This window comes from Grus americana, chromosome 4 (genome assembly GCF_028858705.1).
Source record: "Grus americana isolate bGruAme1 chromosome 4, bGruAme1.mat, whole genome shotgun sequence".
NCBI classification, from domain to species: Eukaryota; Metazoa; Chordata; class Aves; order Gruiformes; family Gruidae; genus Grus; species Grus americana.
In genome coordinates, this window is record NC_072855.1 from 61,756,426 (window position 1) to 61,774,629 (window position 18,204).

The following is an 18,204-nucleotide window of genomic DNA, read 5'->3' on the forward strand; positions in this document are numbered from 1 at the left end:
AATCTGAGTCTGTAAAAATCCTTGCTTTTATCTGGAGTTAATTCTTTGCAATTGTGGCATTGATTTTTCTTCCTATTCAAAGATATTTCCATGGATATCTTTCATGCACCTGTTTGAAAAACAATGAAACTTTTATTAAACAAAGCCACTTAATACTAGTGGGTAAAAACAAGACAATTTGACTTGTAACAAATGCAAAATAGAAACAATTTGCCATAACTGAGCTTTTTTTACAAATTTCAATTATCTCTTGCTTACGTGGTGAAGAAATGTCATCAGCTTTGAACACAATCAAAACAAACAAGCAAAAAATTCTGACATGAATAAGCACCATAGAAGGGAGTAGGATAAATATGGTGGTTTCTCACAAGACCACGGTAGCGGTGAGCAATGCGGGGGAGATGGAGTTGCCACAAGTGCCGTATCAAAAGAGCATCCTGCTGCAAGTGTTTCCTCATCAAGGTTAGTTATCTCAAGGGGCAGCGTAAGCAGTGGGAAATTTCCTCCCACCACCTCTAATCCTCTGATAAACTGATTTAAACTCTTTACGAGGTGCAGACTGTCCCTGGAGGACTTCACCCATGATAGTAGCTATAGCTCAAGATGATGCTGAGGGGCTCTGATATTTCTCCCTGTCCAAGCATTTGGGATCCCTTTGTCCAACACAGGAGAAAGTTTCCTTCTGTTTCCTTCTGAACACCCGATGCAGCTGAGGGCCAGCTCTGTTCTGGCACTACTGAAGAATGGGACTGGTCCAGAGGAGGAGTTCCACCTCCAGCTCTCCTCTTCCTCCTGCCAAAACAGGGACACCATGCTGTGGTGGGTTGACCTTTGCCAGCTGCCAGATGCCCACCAAGCTGCTCTCTCACTCTTCTTTCTCAGCTGGAGAGGGGGAGAAAATAAGATGAAAAGCCTGTGGGTTGAGATAAGGACAGGGAGATAACTCAGCAGTTACCATCATGGGCAAAAGAGACTCGACTTGAGGAAATTTATATAATTTATTGCCAATGAAATCAGAGTGTGATAATGAGAAATAAAAACAAATCTAAAAACACCTTCTCCTCACTTCTCCCTTCTTCCCAGGCTCAACTTCACTCCTGACTTCTCTACCTTCTCTCACAGAGCAGGGCAGGGGGATGGATAATGGGAGTTGTGGTCAGTTCATCACGCTTCATCTCTGCCACTTCTTCCTCCTAACACTGCTCCAGTGTGGAGTCCTTCCCACAGAAGACAGTCCTTTATGAACTTCTCTAGTGTGGGTCCTTCCCACAGGCTGCAGTTCTTCATGAGCTGCACCAGGGCAGGTCCTTTCCATGGGGTGCAGTCCTTCAGTAATAGACTGCTCCAGTGTGGATACTGTGTGGGGTCACAGGTCCTGCCAGAAAATCTGCTCCAGTGCAGGCTCTCCATGGGGTCACATCTTCCTTCAGGGCACATCCATCTGCCCTGGTACGGGGTCCTCCATGGAGTGCAGGGTGGATATCTGCTCCACTGTGGTCCTCCACAGGCTGCAATCTGCATCACCATGGTCTTCACCATGGTGCCTGGAGCATCTCCTCCTCCTTCATCTTCACGGACCTTAGTGTATACATAGTGGTTTCTCTCACTCCCTGCTGCTGTTGCGCAGTGGTTTTTACCCTTTTTTAAATATGTTATCACAGAGCTGCTTGTACCATCACTCATGAGCTCAGCTTTGGCCAGTGGCAGGTCCGTCTTGGAGCCAGCTGGAATTGGCTCTGTCCAACATGAGGGCAGCTTCTGGTATCTTCTCACAGAAGCCACCCCTGCAGTCCCCCGACCCTGCTACCTAAATCTTGCCACATAAACCCAATACACTTTCCCAGAGTAGCTGTAGATGTGAGTTAACATGTGGAGATGAAGGCCCAGTGAGCTAGGGTAAGACACAAGACAAATGTCACAGATACAGGAATTTTATCATTGTCTAAATTAATTGGTTATTAGTGAATTGAGGGTCAGGACTGGGCCAGAGCAAGTCAGGTTGAAGAAGCAGAGAGTAAAGGCATCTAAGCTGGCCTGCTCTGAATGTTCTTGAGTCTGGAAGCAATTGAGTTGCCTTCTCAAAATTCAGCCCTAAAGGGCAGTTCCCTCAGTGAGGCAGGGACCATCTGCTGATGGAAAGCCCATAGAAGACCAGCGTAGCTTCCAGCACTTTGATACTTACCTACAGTTCAGGTCAACATCTGTACAAGGGGATGTCAGGCCATTGCATGGCACCTCCAAATAGATCCCTATCTTTCTGCTAGTAGGACACATGGTTGTGAAATAAGGAAGATGTTCTACACATGGCTACATGGCTGGGTAGGCAGATGGATGCTATAGCTAGCTACATAATCCCTGGATGTATGGTGGCATCAGCACAAATGTTCATTCTCACTACTGCTCCTGTGGAAGCTGCAACTAAGGGTGCTAATTGATTTGAAATCAGTGGGCATTGTGACTGAGAAAATGTCAGATCCTGAGCATCAAATATTATTTTCCGCACTGTGTTACTTTCTGTACTTAATATTAATTCACTCTCTCATGGAAATTCTGTGTGCCAATGCAATGGGTCAGATTCTCTCCCCTGCTAATGTGGTATTACAGACACTTTACAATCCCTTGATATTATTTCAGCCTTAAGAGATACCTTATGTGTTATTTCAGTTTTCTAATGCTCTATCAGCATAAAGAGAATTTTCTTTCACTATCTGTGCTTCTTCCCTTCAGATCCCTACCAAAGCAATCACTCAATACATCATTAAGACACATTGCATGTGTAAAAAAAATAAAAACAAACACCCCCCACCCACAAACTTAAAGCCAAGTCTCAATAATCTTACTGTTACATTTTTATCGAAGGTTGTAGAACATTTATTGTTACCAAGAATATAGGAGTTGATGTCTGTTTGTGTTTGGAGAAGCATTTTTCTGGGCTTATGCCAAGTTATCTTCAATTTCTATAAAAGCAGTGAAAATTGCTACCATCACAATTGCCTGATTGTGCTCCATTATATTGGAATTAACATAAACCATCTAGAGAAGCATTTCAAAGCAGTACTTTTTTTTTATACAATAATCTGATTTGGAACTATCACTAGCTGAGGAAAAACTACATGAAGATTAACATGACACCCTGTGCTAATACAGAGATAAATACTTCCATGCTCTGACTGGGAACAGTCAGTTAAATGCATTTGTCTCAATGCGTTCCTACAGATCTGAGGGAAGCCAAAAAAGCAATGAGGACTGAGCTCAGGGGAACACACTGTCCCATGACTAAAGTCAGCGAAAGTTAATCATTTATCACGGATCGGATCCACATCTAGCACAGATGATAATTTCTTCTGAAACACTATAGAATATATTTTAAAGGTGAAGTCATGAGATGTTTCCAGGAACCATGTTTTTGCAAGCTTTCAGTCTTTGTGGTTGCTCGCATGCTAATTTTGGATTTCACAGACGGTTAGAATGTAAAATATCATTCTCTCTGTCTCCTTTAGCTCATTCCTGTACCACATATAGGGTCTATAAAGGCAATCTGATAAAGAGCCTACAAACCTCAGGCTCAGTGTTACAACTAATCACATCAGAGCATGCAGGAAGCCAGCCCACAACATAGCCTAACTGCCTGAAACAGTACACAGGAAACTTTCTAGAGCATGATAAAGATGCCCAAGAATCATACCCTGGGGGAAAAAAAAAAAAAAAAAAGGAAGATAATAGCAATGCCATGATTTTAAAAAAAAACAGGAACAACATTTCTAGAATTACTTAACTGATTTGCTTTCCTCACATATTAATCTGCTTCCTAAGTCCTCATATTCATCATCTAGTGACCAGCAACAGACTCCAAAGCTCTGCCTAGCTGTCACCTAATCCATGTGGTGACTGATCCTCTCAGGTTCTACCTGTATGCAGGAGTGAAGCCTCCCACAGGATGACGCTGCACTAGAGTCAAAGATCTGGACCAGTCCTGGAGCCACATGGAAAGCCTGGAGACCCTGGAACTAGATGGAGGAGGATCCTTCCTGTTCTGCATTTGATCCAGAGATTTTCACTCAAACCACAAAGACTGTTCCTGGAACAAGGACCAAAGCTAGACTTCATCCTTCTCAAGTTAATGTCCTCTCCTTGTGAGGTGCTGACCTTGTTGCTTGATCTTTGCTTCCCAAAATAATAGCTGTGCAGGAGAAATAGTCTTCAAAGATTAAAACTGCATCAGGGCCATTGCAGTTGGTAGCTGTTTTGAAGGCAAAGAACCTCACTCCAGAAGTTTTTTGTGACCCCAGAAACTGTCTTATGCTGGAAACAGGCAGAATGGAAATCCCTTCTTTGAAGTATCGTGGTGTAACATCTGCTGTATCAATGCATGGCAAGAGCAATCATTTTTCAAACAGACGCTCAATGAAGAAGAGAGCACCAAGAGCCAGAGCCACATGCAGTGACAGACTTTAACTTCAGCACACTCTTGATTTAGTGCAAACACATTCCCTGTTTCTGGTTGTCATCAATTCTTGTGGGAACAGGCTGGTATTATTGACACAGCATGTAAAATCAGTGGGTGGGAAGATAACACATCATCAGCATATCAGAGAAATTCATCAACACACAGGAACACAGGTACATCGTTTACATTCAGGGGAACTTGGCACTGAGTTACTGCAAGCATGGTGAATGAGGGCAAAGATGAGCAGTACCAGAAATAGATGGATTTGCCTCAACAGGCAAAATACCAGTTGTACTATGTCAGTGGGGAGAAACAAGATTATGAGCAGAGATGCAATTTAAATTGAAAATAAATTATTTATCAAGCCTAAGAAGGCTTGGTATACTCTGTTACTCATGGTTTTGAATTACCAAATGGTTAATTTAGTGTTGTTTTGTTGTGTGCAGGTGAGTGACTCTTTCTTTTAGGGTCGAAGGAGAGATTTTCAAAGGAATGTATTTCCATGTGCTGCAGAAAACAGCCAGATATTCAAAAGTTTTTGGCAGATTAACTTGGCAGAAACTGCTTTGGAAAAAATTGACCTGTGATATTTTTTAGTACTTTTGAACATACTACTCAGATGATAGAGTGAAATGCTTTTGTATATTGATATCATCATGGAAAAAAAAAAACCTACAAAAATATCATTTTGGGGCAGTCTCAGAGTTAGTCGTGCTTGCCTCCTTCCTTCTTTGGAGGACACCTACCTCCTGGTCCTTCATACAGGACCTTCCTTTAGGTATTTTTCTCCTCCTCTGTCAGACATAGTTGTTTTAAATAGAGAAATAAACACATTACTCTTAAAAATGCCCAAATAAACATTGGTTTAAAAATTCTTTCTACTTTATTTTTTATAGGAACAATTCAGTAATCCTGAGAAAAATTTTGGAAACTTTTCAATATTGCCAAATGGATTTTTTTTTTTTTGTCAAATTAAAATAATCTTCAGCTGAAAAACTGAGCCCAGATCTAGTTTTTAAGTGCTCTGCTGGATTTGAGCCAAGAAGGTCACACACAAAGAGGTAATACTGGAGCTGAGTAGGGAATCATATGCATCCCGGTTGTCTGGATGCATGGACTTCCTTAAACCACTCCCTTTTGTCAAGTGCCTTTGCAGAGAGATAGGCAATCAGGTCACATTTTGGTCACACTAAAAGCCTGGACATAGTAATCGTCAAGATGGGGAGAAGGGAAAGCCAGAAGACAACAAGGTTGCCCGCAGCAAGGAAATGGAGGCAAGAACTAGTACCTATATTCCTTCACCAGTTTTTGCCATGAGGTTTTCACAGAAATTCCTAATTCTGAGAGCTTAATTGCTGTTAAAGCAGTTGGATTAGGGATATGCATGACAGGAGCATTATTGAGCACATATCAGTCGCTCCCCAGGTGCAACTGGTGGCTTGTACTCCAGGGGCCATGTGGTGCTCAGTAAGGGAACGTTTCAGGCTGGCTGGACACCAGGAGTACGTGCTGCTGCTCAGCTATAGCCACACATATTCACATACAGAAATTTAGACATCTATTTTTCACCAATGTGACCAATCAAGCAAGAAGTTGAACTCTCCTGGTGTGTTGCTGATGTTATCAAGAAAGAGAAGCCAGGTGATGTTCCATATTTTGATACATCCAGGAGGCTTGGAGCTTTGGAGATTGAACCAGATATGGTGCAAAGACAAAATTGTCTCAAGCTTATGGTCTTGATTACATTTTTGCTTATAATTTGGGAGATACATAGTAGTTATCTGTCATACCCTTCAAAATGTAGAAAGAAAAAAGGGTTTGTCAAGAGCGCTAAGGTGTCATAGTATGTTCTGGAAAGATTGGTCTCTGTTGATTTGTGTGTGTCCTTATCCACTATTCCAGCACTTCTCATTGTAGTGCTCTGTTCAGAATTAGAACAGCAAGTTATTGTTTTTATTAGCTGTCCCTCAACTACTCAACTATAAAGACAATATCATTTATGCAGTTCTAACCTAAACCAAGCCTTTATTACCTTTAGAGTATCCAACTTCCCTATAATACCAGTCTGTATCACTTTCTGAAGGACTCATAGATTTAAAGCAGAACTATGTCCCACTGTAGAGTCCTGTTGGTCAGCAGATCTAGTGAAAGACTTACATACTGTGAAGTAGCCATAAAACAATTATTTAAACACAGTTCATACTATTTTACATTCATGACAGAGGTAAAAAAAAAAAATCACTGTTGTCAAACTAGATGCTTGAATTTAGATAGCAAACCCACTATTTTAGTTACTTTAAAAAGTAGTGCTTCAAGGAACTGATCACCTTACTGAAATCAATGGAGCAGAGTTTGTTCTGCACACAGAAACCCATGGCATTTCTAGAGAAAGCTAATACAAATGCAGTAGCTTGGGAAAGAGTGCTTGATTTAAAAAGATATCAGACAGCTTTTCCTAATAGAACAGCAGTCTAAGCGTGAATGTCAAATCCTACTCAAGGTCAAGGCTGCAGTCCCTAAGGCACTAAAAAAACAAATATGGAAAGAAAATCCTTGCCCTCAATAGGTCCTGTTCAAAGCTAGAAGGTGAAATGAGTTGCCGAGGGTTCGACAGCTGCCATGCACAGGACCCAGTCCTCACAAATATATGTGCCTGCACTACCAGGTATTAAAGAATGTATCGGGTTTGTGTGGCAAGGTTTTGGTAGCAGGGGTGCTACAGGGATGGCTTCTGTGAGAAGAAGAATAGAATGTCCAATAGAGCCAATGCCAGCCGGCTCCAAAGCAGACTTGCCGCTGGCCAAGGCCAAGTCAATCAATGATGGTGGTAGTGCCTCTGGGATAACATAGTTATGAAGGGAAGAAAAGAAAAAAAAAAAAGAAAAAAAAAAAGAAAAAAAACCCCAACCAACAAAAACTAGGGGCAGTATTTACAGACAGAGAGAGGAGTGAGAAGATGTGAAACAACTTTGCAGACACCAAGGTCAATGAAGATGGAGGGGTAGGAGGTTCTCCAGGCACTGGAGCCGAGATTCCCCTGCAGCCCCTGGTAAAGACCATGGTGAGGCAGGCTGACCCCCTGCAGCCCATGGAGCATGATAGGGATGCAGAGATTCCCCTGCAGCCCATGGAGAACCCCATGCTGGAGCAGGTGGAGGCACCTGAAGGAGGCTGTGACCCCATGGGAAGCCTGCACTGTAGCAGGTTCCTGGCAGGACCTGTGGACCTGTGGAGAGAGGAGCCCACGCTGGAGCAGGTTTGCTGGCAGGACCTGTGACCCCGTGGGGGACCCAATCTGGAGCAGTCTGTTCCTGAAGGTCTGTACTCCATAGAAGAGACCCACGCTGGAGAAGTTCATGAAGAACTGCAGCCCATGGGAAGGACTCTCAATGGAGAAGTTTGTGGAGGACTGTCTCCTGTGGGAGAGGGACCCCACGCTGGAGCAGAGGAAGAGTGTGAGGAGTCCTCCCCCTGAGGAGGAAGGAGCGGCAGAGACAATGTGTGATGAACTGACCGTAACCCCCATTCCCCATCCCCCTGTGCCGCAGCGGGGAGGAGGTAGAGAAATCCAGAGTAAAGTTAAGCCCAGGAAGAAGGGAGGAGTGGTGGGGAGGTGTTTTAAGATTTGATTTTATTTGTCATTGCTCTACTCTGTTTCACTTGGTAATAAATTAGATTAATTTTTTTTAAGTCGAGTCTGTTTTGCCCATGATGGTGATTGGTGAGTAATCTCTCCCTGTCCTTATCTCAACCCAGGAGCCTTTTGTTATATTTTCTCTCCCCTGCCCGGCTGAGGAGGGGAGTGATAGAGCAGCTTTGGTGGGCACCTGGCCTCCAGCCAGGATCAACTCACCACAGTCCTTTTAAAAAAATGTTTTTGAAAAAAACTGTTTTTGAAAGAATTTGTGCCAGCTGATGCTCCCTTCAACAACTTTATCTGAACCAAAATATATAAAAGCCCTTTTTTTTGATTCAACTACCTCTTGCTTTGTAATTTTACTATGCTAGCATCTATATTCAGAAAGCCCTGGGACATGGAGTATATATGTTTTTTTAATTGACGAGAGCTTCCTGAATTGGTGCCTAAAATAGTCAAGATGGAAGGTAGCATTAGGGGAAACTTGGTCTTTATTGGAGTGTCCCAGAGTTGCCGTGGCAGTGAAGTGGGTGAATATCGTTGTTGGTGCTGGCTTATCACTATGACAGTGATCAGAATAGAGGACACTGCAAAAAGTGCAAAAGAAAGCAAAACTGCAGATGCCTCTGAACATACACAGGGCTGCAAAGATGGCACATACCAACATGGGCTTCTCCATACAGAGGGCTGTCCTCCCATTTCCTCAGGAGCTGGCACCATTGAAGTTAAAGGGAGCTAAAGCTTAGGTATTAACACGCACACAATGTGGAGCCAGTCTGCCTCTGACAGAGACTGTGGTGGAAACCAGAGTAAGACAACCTTAGGGCTCATGTTCAACTGATGGGAATTACTAATTGTTTCTAGTGTACATAGATGCTACAGCTACACTGAAAAGAAGTTGTTGGCTCGCAAAGGAAATATACCTTGTGTCTATGTTGCCCTTGTATGCAGTCTTAAGTCAGTTCAAGCTCAAGATGCCCTTGTGGTGAGTAATGCTGGAGTCCTTCTAGGGCTTCAGGCTGTCTTATTGTTCAAGTGTTCGAATACATCATTGTCGCTGGACTAAACACATAGCTCCAATATGAACCAAAAAGGAGATAAGGGTGTTCTTGAATACATACATGGCTTCCCTTCCAGTAACACCAACTTCATTTTTAGATAGGCTGTTTAACTTGGTAGCATGCTTGACCTGAAGCCTGAACTGTCTCCCAGGACTGTGCAGTACAGGGGTTAGGGCTCCAGAGGAGTCAGTTCTGATCCAGGCTCTGAGCCCGACTTTAATCATCTCTGCTATTCTGCTACCTGGCTTGTCCACTTAAATGAGCAGATTATCAGGCTCAGTACTCTATCTCCATGGTTCAGATGATGACTACTTCATCTAGGCACACAGGTTTGGTAAGATCCTGACCATTCTCAAAGTGAATAGGATTTCTACAGATGGTCCTTCTCACCATTGCTGGATGGCAGGCATGAGCAGGCTAAGTGTTAGGGCCAGGGAATAGCAGGGCAAGTGAGTAGGAGAAAGGACTGCTGTAAGGGAGGAAAAAAAGGAAGAAAGTTTGCTCATGGACAAATAAGGACAGGCAGATTCTAGGAGTTGAATTTTTTGCCTCCTCTCTGGATAATGCTACCATTCTCTCCTGGAGCGCACTGAATTTTGTTGTCAAACAACCCTTAGCAAGTGTTATCCTGGAATTGGTAAATTCTGTTAGGAGCTGTGCACCTGTTCTCCTATTTTTACCTCCAAAATCTACTGACAGTTTCTTTCAGGTGCCAGAGTACATCAAACTCCATCCGTAGGATACATCAGGTCAGGGCAGTGAAAAGGGAGTGAAAGGGAGTGAAAGATTGGCATAAGGCATGATTTGGAATTACGTTAAAGATTTTGGCATGCCATTCCTTTACATTCCACTTGTAATTAATTATGTCCAAGCCTACCAGATGTGATGTGGAGTACACTTCAGAAAAGTAGCATTGGCTTTTCTCTTGACATATTTACATTAGAAATAAGGACTTTCCTTTTTTTAAACAAACAGGAAAGAAAAGGATTATTTGGCCCTAGAATGATGTAGAGTCTTTTTCAAAATGTGATATTCCCAAATATGTAGTCAAACAACGAGAGCAGTTACCACAATAACACTGTTCAGATTCTATTTCCCCAACTGGATGATGAAACAATGATTAATTATTCTCATGTTGGGATGGTTACCAAACCAAATGCATTTATTTAAAAACCTGCTTTTCATGGACATCCATATAGATATTATCTATGACTAAGAAGTAGATCAAAAGGCACGTGAACAAGGTCAAAGCAATGAGAATTTTATTCTCAATTTTTCAAAATATGCCAATTATTTTTCTACATCAATCCACTAGAAGCAGTTGATCCCAAAATAGAAGCTTCAAATGAGATTCTTAAAATAATTTCCTATCATTACTCAGCCTCTTAAAGCTAGTTATAAAAGGTTTTTTTTACTTCAATCAGATTTAGGCCATTCCTAAAAGCATTTCAGAATGATCCTGGGAGAAACCTCTGTAGACAAAGGTGAAAATGTGCTCTGGACTCATCCTTAAGGCCACTTTTAGTTCTGTGTGATCACAATTCATGTTAGAGAACCAAAGTTGGCAAGCTGTGAATTGACTTCTATATTGTAGGTTATGCTTTCTCAGTACATGAGCCTAAGCAGCCCAGGCTCTGGTAGACTTAGGCCTAGAGAATTTAAGATACCCACACTATGTGGCTGGATCTATGTCCTAAATATCATAATGCATGAGACAACAACTGGCATAAAAATTTCTGAAACATCTTAAATTCTGGTATAGGCCCTGCATCCTTCACAGAGACACAAAAATATCCACAAATGTGACTTTTTAACAGAAAGGACAGAACTGGTGCCCAAGTGCCAGAGTTTTCGAAAGGATTTGGCTTGCCATGTGGTCCTAAACTTTTTGTCCCTCAGAGGAGATGAAGTAAGACATTGAACTACTTCAAGGAAGATAAGAAATGGTAGAGAAAGGTGTTATATTTGCAAGCTCAGATTTTCCATAGAGACATTCTTTAGGGGGCTGATGTGTTTGATCAAAAAAAATCAATTATTTTTAGGAAGAATTTTCAGCCAGCTCAACACAGGTGTCTTGGGGTAGCAAATGATGGGATAGATTCTTCCACGTGAATTATTTTTCCTGAGGAAAGCCGGTATGATTGGAAAGGCTGATGACTTTTTAAAATGTGATTGCTTCCCTCAGGTCACTACATGAGTAATGAGTCCCAAAATGCCTCCAAATACAGAGGGGTCTCTTGGCCTGAATGCCAGCAACAGACATCTAAGTACTTCAGAAAATCCCACATGCACATATTGCACAGTTTCAGGAGCCCACATGCATGTATTGCACAGTTTCAGGAGCCCAAAGTCTTCACGAAGTTCATTCTAATTATTTCAGATATCTTACGCTCCCCTTGGTAATGAAGTTTATGTCCATTAATGCATCACCTTCACAGCAACTCATCCTCAATTCTAATATCCTCTGCTGCATTATCTTACATTCCTGCACTTAGTTCTCCCTTACTTGCTTGATACTAATATCACAATCATAGAATAGCTCAGGTTGGAAGGGACCTCTGGAGGCTTTGAGTTTAAACTTGCTCAAAGCAGGGCTCCATTAAATGAGATTTTGCAGGGTCTTGTCCAGCCAAATTTCAAAACTCTCCACAGCCTGCTCCAGCGCTCAGCTGCTCTCATTGCAAGGATCTTTTTGTTACATCTAGTAATAATTAGCCTGTGCTGCAATGTGTAAATATTGCTTGTTGTCCTTATGCTGTGCACCTCCAAGAAGAGTTTGGCTCCATCTTCTCTGCAAAGTGAAACTGAGTGTTCATCTGATCAGAATAGCTACCCCTTCCCTTCCACATACCTTCATTCTGATGCTTTCACAGACATTTTTAAAATTAAGGTGATTACATGTTAATTTTAACATTCAATGTAGTAGTGACACTGCAGAAAGACATGCTTCTCCCTTAACAGCGAATCTAAACACAGTGAGGTTTTACCACACTTATCACAAGGAGAGCTTTTATTTTTTATTGGGATCACAATTCACTTAGAACTATTTGAAGGTTTCTGTTTCACAGTAAATATATGCTTAAACATAAATATGCATGAAAAAAAGAGGATTCATGCTGACACAAGTGGGTTTTCAATATATCCTATTAAATCTAAGCATGTGCTTAACTTATCTGACCAGGAGCAGCCTCCTAAATTTCGATTTTTTTACTGGTAGTTACAAAGGCTACTTGCAACTCAATTCCTAAGTACCAAAAGGAAATCTTTCAGAAGTGACCTGATTTTCCTAAAGGTGTAATATCCTGCACCACCCACAGCCCCTCTTCCTTTCTTAAAAACATATCTTGTGTCATGAATGTGTATGAACAAGAAAGCACAGCTAAGGCTCATGAGCTTACACTTCATGTCTTCATGCTTTTTTTTCCCTAATGTTTAAAACCACATACCCCTTAGTACAATGTTGGCAAGGGAAGGATAGTTGCATGAGTTTGAGGAAGAAGTTTTCATCAAATCCCCTCAGCAAAATTGTTCATTAGAAACGTGGTTATGACAAGAAACTGAAGGGGGTTTTGCTGCTTGGGTAGCTGTTTCCACACTGAATGTGCAGTGGGATCAGGCATGGCAGCTGAGAATGACGAGCTTTAGAAGTGCAGCACAAGTTGTATCAAGGCAAAGGTGGGTGAGCTTGAGATCAGCCTGTGCCTTTGAAAATCCAACTGGCAAATAGCTGAACTTCACATCCTGAGGGGACTCCTACTTTATCCCACTTTGCTCACAAAGTGGCTAACTCAAAAGATTTTATACAAAGCCTACTGCATAAAGAGCTTTTCACACTGCAATCATCCAAACAAACAATTTTTGCAGCTACTATAGGAGAGTGAATTAAAAAGTACTGCAGAACTGTCTCTTTCAATTTACATGTAGAGAAAATAGTCTTACCAGGCATTAAAGTGGTTATCAATATGAATTATCTGGACCATATTTACATTATATCAGGCTAACTATAGTCACATATACAAAATTTCATATATGAGTCCCTGTCTAGAGTTTTTTATACTGGTTCTTACATATTAGAAATTGTCTTAGCAGAGGAGTACTATGTCACACATAACCTATGTTCCATTGAATGGGCAGCTGGACATACAGACAAGAAAGGATATTTAGTGTACTCTAGTCAAACTCATAGTCTGGATTACCAGGGGACCAAGACCCGACGCATACACCTTGCAAGTCACCCAGGGGAGATAGTGCTTTTCTGCACTCTCTGAAGATGATTTTCCAAAGTATAACTGTCTCCTAGCTGTAAGGGCTGAAACCCTCAGCTGTACATACAGCATCATGATCCAACAGAGCTTTCAAAAAGAAGTCTTGTTTGATTTTCTGTTTGCTGGGCAGCAGTTGCAAAAGAGAGGTGAGAAAAGACTCCTGCTCCACTGGACTTCTAAATACATTCTTAAATACCTTTGAGTGCAATAACAATGTGCATGGTCTTAGGACAGTGCTTCTCACTACGTCTGCAGTGGCATCGGTCATTGTGAGAAATTCTTGGAGCTTGTCAGCATGGGTGTGAGGTGGTTGCTCAAAATTTATAGCTTCACATTTGGAACAGCGTTTAGAGAATAATTTCCTTACACCAAGAAGGGACTGCTTAAATTTCAAACTCTGATTTCTGAAGAGGAAAAAGAAGTAATGTTATAGTTGACTTAATCTTTCACCTCGGTTTAAAAAAAAAAAAAAAGGTGATATCAGTAAGCACCAGACAATAGTGCAGGAGCATAAGAAGATTTTGGTATATGAGCCAAGAATTGAAACCAAATGATATTTTGTACCATTTATGACAAACAGGCCACACAGAGAAGTAATTTCAGGAACATAAGTAGAAGGTGAGAATATGTTCAATTGATGAGGTAAGGTGCAATATTAAACAGTCATCATTTTTGGATGAGTGCAGTAGGAATTTTAAGGGATTACTTGGGACTCAATGCATTGAAAGAGATGTGCAGAGAGAAGAATTTCCTTGCTATTTGTCCATTTAATCTGTTTCTTGCTTGTATTCTCAACTTGGGCTGTGGTGGTTTGGGTATTAGTTCTGATGGTTTTTTCCTAACTAAAATCATAAATCTCCTTAAGAAAAAAAACAAACCCCAAAACCCAACCAAAATCCAAACCCACTGTTAGTGAGCTGCTGACTCATCTGTCTGGATTTTTTTTAATAGAACATGAAAATTTAATTGAGGTAGGAGAGAGAAATCAGACTATCAGCATACAAAATATAAAGGAGAAAGGAGAATAAGATTACACTTCTGTCATACTTTTATATGGATATCAAATGCAGCCCATGTCAATACTACTTTTGGGGCTTTTGTTTTGGTACATATTTATTGTTCAGCACCTCTGTTTGATCCACAGTTCTGAGCAGCATGGAGCTCAGGGACAGTGTAATATTGAAGCAGCTGACTCAGTTGCTGTCTGACATCAAGAATAGAAAGCTAGTTCTTCCCCCTTCCCCTCCAGCCCCCAACTGCAAACAGACGGTCTGGCTTCAAAATTGGCTTCAAATTTTGCTGTTGATCATAAATCAGTCACTAGACCTGATCTTCACCTGGAATAAACTGGGCTAACCAGACTGAAGGACACTTGATTTGCAGATATCTGTAAGTCTGTCCTTTTCTGCTTAGAAGTAAGGAAAGATATGTCCTCTTCCCAAAAGGGAAACCCAGCAAATTAAGATGTAACCACCAGCCTTACTAAAATACTATGTCTTGGAAAACTACAAGAACTTTGGAGTCCCAAACCCACTAAAATCAAATTTCCCTTTGTTTTAACCAGAGCTGGATGGGATTCAAAGTTTTAAGTTAAAACATTTTCAATACTGAGTTCTAATGTCACCCAGGCTCCTTTGACAAGTGCTTGTTTCTTCTTTTGAGTCTGTATCCTCTTCTGGAACTAAAAACTAGTGGATACAGCCACACTTGTAGGCCATCCCCCTTTGACTCTCAGTTTTCCTGAGTGGCAGCTCCAATAAAACAAGGGAAGTCCCCTGCCCTGCATAGGCACTCTCATTTTCTCCCAGTGTGTTTTCGGTTGCATTGGGAAACTTCGTACTAATACCACATTTGTGCAGGATCTCTAGACTAAGAATGGTCCCAGGAACTGCACCAATTGCTCCTGTACCTGCTAGGTGCCAGAGGCAGCAATGTGTCTTCAAGCACACTAAGTTAGGAGAAAATTAAGAAACAGGATTAGGGCTCAGGTAGAAAAATTCTGCTCTGGAAACATGTGTGCATATGTGGATAGAACAGCTTTTTCAAAATGTTAGCATAATGCACTGATTTGTTAGTGCCTTCTCTGAAGTGCTGTGATCAAGGCATCAATTCATGTAATCACTCACAACATACAACACCATTACCTTATCTTTGGAAGATGCATACTCCCCTGAGAATCCCTTATTTTGTGCTGTTAATTATTGTTAATGATGATCTCGAATGCAAGTGCAGATGATTCTTCTTTTATACAATTTCTTTCTTCATACCTTTTTTTTTTTTTTTTTTTGGGGAAGCTGCCAGAAGCATTTGGTTTGGAAATAATACATATTCCAATACTGATCAAGCACAGCTTTGATTTCCCTTTGTTCCCTCCTTCTCTCTATGTCTGGTGCAGTTACATTTCACAAATCAGGAATGATGAAAAAGGTGGCTAGGAACTAATAATAAAAATGCAACTTGGAGGAGATACAATTTGTACCATTGTCCTTTCAAGCAGCTAAAATGATCACTAATATTTCATAAATGAAAGGGAAAAAATAAGATGTAATTGTTACAATTCAGCTGTATCATAAATAATGGTTACTAGGGAGATTTCAAGAGAACTTAATTTGGGAGCACAAGAGCCTTTGAGAGGAACTGACATGTGTAGTCCCAAGTCCCCCAGTGACAGCTTTTGAAAAATATTCCCTTAAGTCATTAGATCACTTTAAAAAGTATGGCAGAAGCATAAGAGGGCAATAGCTTGTAAAGCCATCAATCTGACCTGATTCCTAAGTGACCTTGCAGACTGTGGCCTTTTTATTTCATCACAATGCAACATGCTACGCACTGGTCTGCCTCCTCCCTTATACAGCCACTTTTCCAGGACGTTTTTTTTCTTAACTGGCATGGTTTCTGGACACCTTTCTGTTTCTCTGTAGATTTCTAGGCAGTTGCTCCTCCTTATCTTCCATCTCAGCTCCTGCCACTGCCTCCCAACTTGCCTGACTCCCTCCACAGCTGCCTCAGTGTTCACCTCACCTTCCTCTTTACTCCTGCCTCTTGTTCCAGCTGTACCAGCAGGGAGCCCAACTTGAGGCTCAGAAAATTAAATAATTTGGGACCTGCTCTGAGGTCTTTTCCCCTGGTGCTGGAGTGCTTCAAACAGTGAGTCACTATTCCAGCTAAAATCCAGCACCACCAGAAAACAGCATTCCTACAGATTTTAGCTTTTATGATGCATCATTATTGATTTCTCTGTTGCTTCATGTTGATTGACCTCAACTTAAATGTGTATTTTTGATACAAAGTAATTCACTCTTGCCTCTATTTCAGATCCCTAATTTGAGTAAATAGCCTGAAGTAATGAAAGGCACTTTTGAAAGCCGAGGCCACTTTCAGTCAAAGAAGGCTTGGAGAGGATGTCTTCGTGACATGGCAGTCAGTCACTCTGAGTTCATCAGAAGGAAAACTTTCTTCCCCCAGATGATGGCACAGGCACAGTGCAGTCATGTCTACAGCGGCAGGATCAATGCCTGCCCTCCCTGCCATAGCCAACAGAGAAGTTCACAGCCCATCCACAAGCAGTGTCAATCCTGAGCCTCACCCTTCATCCCATCCTGCATCCCTAGCCTGTGCTAGCTCTGACCAAAGGCCTCTGGATCCTGGGAGTGGCCAAAAAAGATCTTCTAGGGAGGAATGTCAGAATAAGTGAAAAACATACAGTGATGTTTGTCACTTGCTTCCTATTCTCCAGCTTCCTGAACTGGATGTTGTTTTTGTCTTAGAAACCCTCACAGTGTACTTATCCTCATCAACTTTTCCTGTCTCCACTTGAACCTCCTAAACTCTTTTCAGCAAGTGCAGCTTTGGCTAGAAATGTCACACCCAAGAACTGCCTCTATTTGCTCATTTTCAACCTACCTCCTGCTAATTTCACCTGACAGCCCTCATTCCTTTTGTAAGAGACATAATGAGCAGTCATTTCCCTCCCCATTCACGCCAGAGGCACTTAAGGAACAGCCAAGAGCATAAAGACAAACATTTTAAAGACTCGCAAATGAAGAAATCTGAGAATCCTTTTGAACAAGAAAACAAGGCTTTCTTACAGTTTCACACGTACTTTAAGTGAACAGTAGTGATGATGAAAGAACAGTCTCTTGAGCGGCAGACGAGCTGTAATCTTGCACATCTAGGAGCTGGTTGCACTTAGCTTTAAATGAGACTCTCTGGAAGGGTCTATGGATGGAGAATATTACCGAAGCCCCTGCATATTGTTTGTGAGTTTTCATTTACATTAAATAGAGATAAGTTGGCCACCTACTGTTCATATTTGCATATCAGATGGTTTTGTCTCACATCAAGAGAAACTAAATGGTTTTAGTTTAAAGCAGATGGCAAACTGTTGGCAGGAGCTTTCAGAGGCATCAACAATTGTACAGTAAAGTAGGACTCATAAGACAGAGGAGAAATTAAATACCCAGTGCTAGAAAATGACCTGAAATTAAATCCAAGGTATAGGCCACCACACAGTAGGATGTTGAAAACCTTCCTACAGATCTGCATTCTGCAGCCAGCTCCTGTCTTTTTCAAGGACAGAGAAAAGCCCCAGTTTGAAAGAAGATTGCCTTTTGGAGCAATGAAAATCCGCATTCAAGTCTGGATCAGGCTATTTGCATATTTCTCACAGATTGTTTCGAACAGAGTTCCCATCTCTCTTGAGCCAGGTGAGAAAAACTTCTTGGTAAGACACAATGGCTGAAACAAAACACTGCAAAAGCAACTTGTAGTAATAAAAGACTGTCTGCCTGTGAA